The 6170-nt window shown below is 38.4% G+C and overlaps 1 long non-coding RNA gene across 1 annotated transcript; it reads left to right on the top strand.

Annotated features, from left to right (window-relative positions):
- The first annotated feature begins 935 nt into the window (after positions 1–935).
- On the top strand, positions 936–4466 carry LOC123372387. The gene is made up of 3 exons (XR_006580256.1): positions 936–1044; positions 4009–4088; positions 4254–4466. It is a non-coding gene; the product is annotated as an uncharacterized LOC123372387 (long non-coding RNA).
- Positions 4467–6170: the final 1704 nt, after the last annotated feature.

Below are 6170 nucleotides of genomic sequence, written 5' to 3'. Positions count from 1 at the left end.
GCATTCTGATGCCTGGTGACCCAGCTTACCACAGCGGTAACATTCTTGACTCTGCACCGTTTTGTGGGTCAGTTCTTGTGACACTTTTTGCACCCTAGGGGATGCACCGATGTATTGTGCCTCCCTTGTAGCCAGTTCCATGGAGACAGCAATATCAACAGCCTTCTGTAATGTAAGCTGAGCCTCTGTCAGTAGGCGCTTCCGTATAGCTTCACTGCAGAGGCCACACACTAACCTGTCACGCAGGGCATCATTTAACATCTCTTTATATTCACAGTGTTCTGCTAGCTTTTTTAAAATGGCTACAAATTGTACAACTGTTTCATCTTCCTTTTGGTCTCTTTTGTGGAACCTATATCTTTCAGCAATTACCAGTGGTTTTGGGGAGAAATGAGACCCCAGGATTTCCACAATGTCACTGTAAGATTTAGTCTTAGGCTTAACAGGGTGTAGTAAGCTGCGTAGCAGAGAGTAGGTTTTAGCCCCTACAACAGTTAAGAATATTGGCACCTTCTTCGCTTCTGTAATGTCATTTGCAATACCAAAAAGCTCAAAACGCTCAGTATACACATGCCACTGCTCTGTATTCTCATCAAAAGGCTCCAGGGGCCTGGTCAGAGTAGCCATGATTTTTAGTTTCACTTTCACAGTCAGTGCAAACAAGCAGCTTTTTTTCTTTGTTTGGTCTTTACCTTGACTTCTACTTCCTTCTGTTACTGGAGCAGCACCAGGATCCCATCCTCGTCGCCAGTGTTATGTCCTAGGGGCAGCCGGTGTAGGAAGCAATCACTTGAGGCCAGAGAGCAGACAGTTTACCAAAACCTCCATTTTATTTACAGGAACAGAGAGCTCACTCAGCCGGTTGAAACCGGCTGAGCTATCCCTTAATAGTCTAACTCAGTTGCCATAGTAACAAAACCCATGACAACCAAATACACAACAGTGACTGACTCTCCAACCTGCCTGTTCCCACTCCCTGGAGGAATATGGGTGCAACATCCTCTCTGAGTTCCTGTCCAGGCAAGTTACAAGAAGCACACAAGAGTGAGTACATTGTATCATAGGAAGCTAAAAGATCATGGTGTATCTTCTGAGATCAGATATAAAGATGGTATGAATGAAGCCTCTATTAGTACACTTGTAACTTGTAAAGCCTAACTAAAATTGTCAATCTAAGAAAGAAAAATGAGTTTCCAACCTGGGTCAAAGAATAAAATAATATCTAGCACACATAAATGTCTGCAAATAGGTGGTAAAAATGTTTATATATAGGTAAGTTGTTCAGTCGAATAAAACACAACCTTTTCTTAGTTATAGCTCCTAAAAAGGCATTGCCTGCATCATTATGTCTCCATGTTGCTGTTCCATTGATTCATATGTATTTAAAGCTTTTTAACTTGTGTTCTTCAACTTTATTCTTGGTAGTTTTAGACCATAATGGAGCCCAAGGAAAAACTACGTGGTCCTAACATCTATCCAATCCTGGATGGAAAGTCTGATTAAACTTTTAGATAAATGGTAGTGTTAGATTCACATTTACAATTATTCCTTTAAATTACAATAAGCATTTTTAGTCTTGGAAATTCTACTCTGTGTTATGCAGGAAGTTAGACTAAATTATCAAAACAGAGAGCTTTGACTCTTTACTTTGACTAATCACGTTAAAGGGCATGTATAATTGGTTAATATTTGTAAAATATTCTGGCAAGATAAAGAGCCAGATATAGTAAATACTACAAAAATGATCTCTTATACTGTGGGTTCTATGAGATAGCACAGGTAAATATGCACATGTAACAAAACACTTGACAAAATGCATATTAGTAGTAGAAACAGTGTACGTTCTGAGGGGCAAGGACCATCGTTTTCTTAAACGTTTGCACTGAATCTAGTACAGTGAGGCCCTGGTCTGTGATTGGACCTCTGGTGCTACCACAATACGAATAATAATAAGAAGTAGTAGTCTGAATGCAGAATCATCCAAAAACTGCTAAAAACAGTACAATAAAATGTATAGTACAGTCCCCCAAAAGCTTAGTCTAAAAGTACCCAGCTCCCACACTTGCCTGACCTGTCTTTGCCCATTAAGAAACCCTTTGTTTTGCTAAATGTTTTATTTAGTTTCACATTAACATGGCATAAGGTTGCTGAGTTCGCCAAACTGCAGCATTAGTTGAAGCTGACTAACCCTAAAGGGCAAATTTTGGCTGCTTGTATTCCTGGCCCCAGTTCAGCAATTCACTTAAGCATGCACTTGGTTTTAAGCATGTCTGTAAGTCTAGCTGAAGCCAATAGGACTTATACACATGCTTAAGTGCTTTGCTGCAATGGGGTCCCTGCCAATAAGGACACGTGTCTCATCTCATGACTAAAAGGAGCAGGAGTTAGTCCTAAGTAGGTGATTACAAACAGTTTGTTTGGGGGAGTAAAGGCGATGGTTTTGATGTATTTATGCTTCAAAACAAAACAACAGAAATACTACAGGGAAATGTGACTTTCCATTAACAATGTTTATTCTGTGCAGTATAATTTTGGGGGGATTTTTTTTAACGTTGCATCATCCTCACTCACTAATTCTGCTCTCAACCTGGCAACCCCATTTAAATGTGCTTTCTTTGCTCCTGTGCTATATTATGTTCAGTTTAAGTTAAGTTTGAAAAAAATGTCATTGATTAGAGTGGAACAAATAACTCAAAAACAAATTGCTATTCAAGAAATTTAAGGCCAGATCCTCAGCTCATGTAAGTCAGCATAGCTCCAACTTAAGTTGTTGGAACATCATTTACACTGAACTGACCCTCATTCTCTTATTTGCTTATCAAATAACCACAAGCAGATAGCGATTTCCTCAGGTTTGTCATTAAAAATGATTTGATAATTTAGTTTGCAATTTTTATTCATTCTGTTTATTCTTTGCAAGCAGTTTCCTAAGTAAGCAATTTTCAATAATTGGTATGTGAGCTGTATTTGGGTAGTTCTGATTGGTCAGATAAGTCAGGTGATATTGTTTTTGCTGATCATGTATGCACTTCAAGTGTGAACACTAACTAGCATAAGTAAATTTACAAAGGGCTTTCTGCAAATCTCAGAGCAGGGGACTTTAAAATTCTCTTTCTGTAAACTTCTGTACCCATTAAAGATGACTAACTCAAATATTTGTGGAAAGCAAGCACAAGGGACAAAAATGGCCAGAGTCAATTAATTAATAAATTCTAAGTATTATTTGTGGGGGAAATTGAGCATTATTACTCCAGCAGTAGTTATGATCTTGCTTAAAAATTTCATATAAATGAATAATTTAATAGCAAAAGTTTAAGTTGTAGTGGGATTTACACAGTATTGTAAGTCATTGCAAAATATGAAGACCATGAAAAACAATTAAATGTAGAGAGCAGAAAATTAATTTTGCCTAATTCCAAATCTATGAAAACATCATGGCTTGGAAAAACTTCATATCAATCTTGATTGCCGGATTCACAAGCTGCAAAGGAAAGAATGAAGTGGAGAAGGGGGAAAAAAATCAAAGACGCAATGGAGACAGAGAAATCCAGTGAAAATAATAGGATGAGACTGGAGTGGGCAGATGAGGGTAGGGTGGGTGTGGGGCTGTGGAAAAGCAATGAGAAAAAAGGATCAGATTGTGGAGAGAAAAATTTGAATGAAAAAATAAAGCCAGTCTTTCAAGCCAGATATAAGTCAGCCTTCTCTGTTAGTTGTCTTTTATTACTAATATATTGTAGGAAATTCTCTATGGCTAGAAAAATAAAAACTTTTTTTTGAGTGAACAACACTTGGAAAAAACTCATGGGTTAAATTTACAGGAAAATAGTTTGTGAACTTGAACTAGTCTTGCAAACTTTGCATGTCCAAAAAACTGATTTCCAAAATTAGAGAAACCTCAAGTTACCACCTCTACTTAGGCATGTTTTGATTTTTCAAAATATAGAATTAAATCTTAAGTTCTTTTCATAATAATGTCCTAATGAAGCTGTCCTACTCTTACTACAGAAGCAACCCCTTCTGAAAGAAGACCAGACTTGATTGCTGCTTTTCATCATTTCCCTTCCAGATTGGTTACATTTCTAAAGGTAAAAATAAGAGATGATTAAAATAATAAAGCACCATAGTGATTATTTTTTTCATCTCAGGAGCTATTTAAACATCTAATGTATGTTACAATGTCTTTTTTAAGTTACTGGGGCAGTTGTAATACATGATGGTAATAGAGATGTAACTTAACATACCTTCTGCAGCTTTTATCTTCAGAGACCCAGAGAACCGAGCTGGAGAACCGAAAATGAGTCTATTATACAGGACCAACACGGCAAGTCTTCACTAAACATCTGCTCATCTGGTGTTGTTTACTTGTGCAAATTTGCCTGAATTAATTGCAGTGCCGCTCATGGCACTAAAATTAACCGTCTGCTAGCATTTCCATTGTAAGCATTTAGTTTCAGAAGTCTATAAATTGGGTGTAAAATTCTCTCTGAACTGAAATGCGCGGGACTAGCTATTCAAAATGTTACATGACTAAAAACATACACTTGAGCAGTATTTTTCAGCTGATATCCTGGAATTAACTGCGAAAATTAAATGTTCAAACAATATTTGTAGATGCAACTTCTATTCTGGATAAAAAATATTTGACAACTGCAACCTATGATTAGTGTTGGGAAAACTGCAAAAAGCTCAGTAGTTTGCATAAGCATATTAAAGTTTGGATACTATTTATCCAAACCTCTAAACCTTATAAGGCTCCCTGATCCTCTTAACCCTTTATCTAGTCACTGCTTCTCCTGCAACTGTAGCAGATGGTGATGTTAACCACTCTCGCCAGCAAAAGATATCTGACACTAGTGAATACTTTAATTTAGCAGACAAAGGCACAACAAGACCTAGTGGCTGGAAGTTGAAGTCAGCAACGTTCAAATTGGAAATAATGTGTAAGTTTTTAACAATGAGAGTTAACCATTGGAACAGATAGTAAAGGGTTGCAGTAAATTCTCCACCACTTGCAGTCTTTAAATCAAGATTTGGTGTCTTAAAACATATGCTATAAACTCATCCACAAATCACTTTCTAGATGCAAGAACCACTTGATGAAATTCTACTCTGTGTTATGCAGGAAGTTAGACTAAATTATCAAAACATTCCCTCTGGCTTTTAGGACATCTATATCTTCAGAAAAGGTTCTACACTCTAATCTCCAGCCAGTTGGGATAATTCTTCAATGGAGGATGAATCTAAACCCTTCTGCACCAGCCATCAAGAGAAGTCTTTGGAGCAGCCATTGTCATCCTTATGGGAGACTTCACAGCCCTCCTCGCACCATCCAGAATACTTCTTTGGGCTATGTGGTGTCCCTATTTCACCTGAAAATATACTTGAAGAAAAACTCAAATACACCTTTCCTGTGGATCAGATATGGCAGCAACAGGGTCCTCTTGCTCCTTCGTTATTATGATAGTTTCTTGTGTCCAGTGCTTCTACAGTAACGGTGCATGAATGTACACAGCATGCTACCCAGAGACTGTGCAAATTTTAAGATGACAGGGTTGATTCAGTCCTGGAATATACCAGTGGATCTGGCTTAACCAAGGACAGAGATCCTCAATAATGAAAAATTCACACAGAAAAGGGAGTTCAGAGATACAAGGCATTTGCTCTACTGCAGGACTTGCAGATGAAAACTGGCCAGGGAGGGGGCCAGCTAAGGTGACCAGGCATATAGTGATTCAGCATATCCCACAGCAGCCTCAGCTAAACAGGCTATTATGGACTCCCCACCCCCATCTGCACTTTAATGCTTTGGATGGCAGCGGTGCAAACAATGCAAACCAAGCGTGAAATCGAGCCTGAGAATAGCTGCTCTTTCTGGTGAAGATGGATTCAGTTTGCATGTCCTTGTGCTGGTCAGGGAGTGTTGATCTCAAATGCAGGAGAACCTAGCAGAGAGGCCGTCAGACCACACACCAAACATAAGATAGAGGAGGGGGTCAAGAAAGGGAAGACAGTGAAAACAAGCTAGACCTTTCTCAACCTCTAAAATGTTTAGGTACAGCGTGAAAGATGTACTGAGCTTTGGGTTGGTTCTGATTTGGTCCACACTGCTTTACCGATCCCTAATCATAGTGAAAAACAGAGTGAGAGAAAGACATTTCCAATAATTT

The sequence above is a fragment of the Mauremys mutica genome, chromosome 6, assembly GCF_020497125.1.
Source record: "Mauremys mutica isolate MM-2020 ecotype Southern chromosome 6, ASM2049712v1, whole genome shotgun sequence".
Taxonomy (NCBI): Eukaryota; Metazoa; Chordata; order Testudines; family Geoemydidae; genus Mauremys; species Mauremys mutica.
This window is presented reverse-complemented; position numbering and strand designations above follow the sequence as displayed.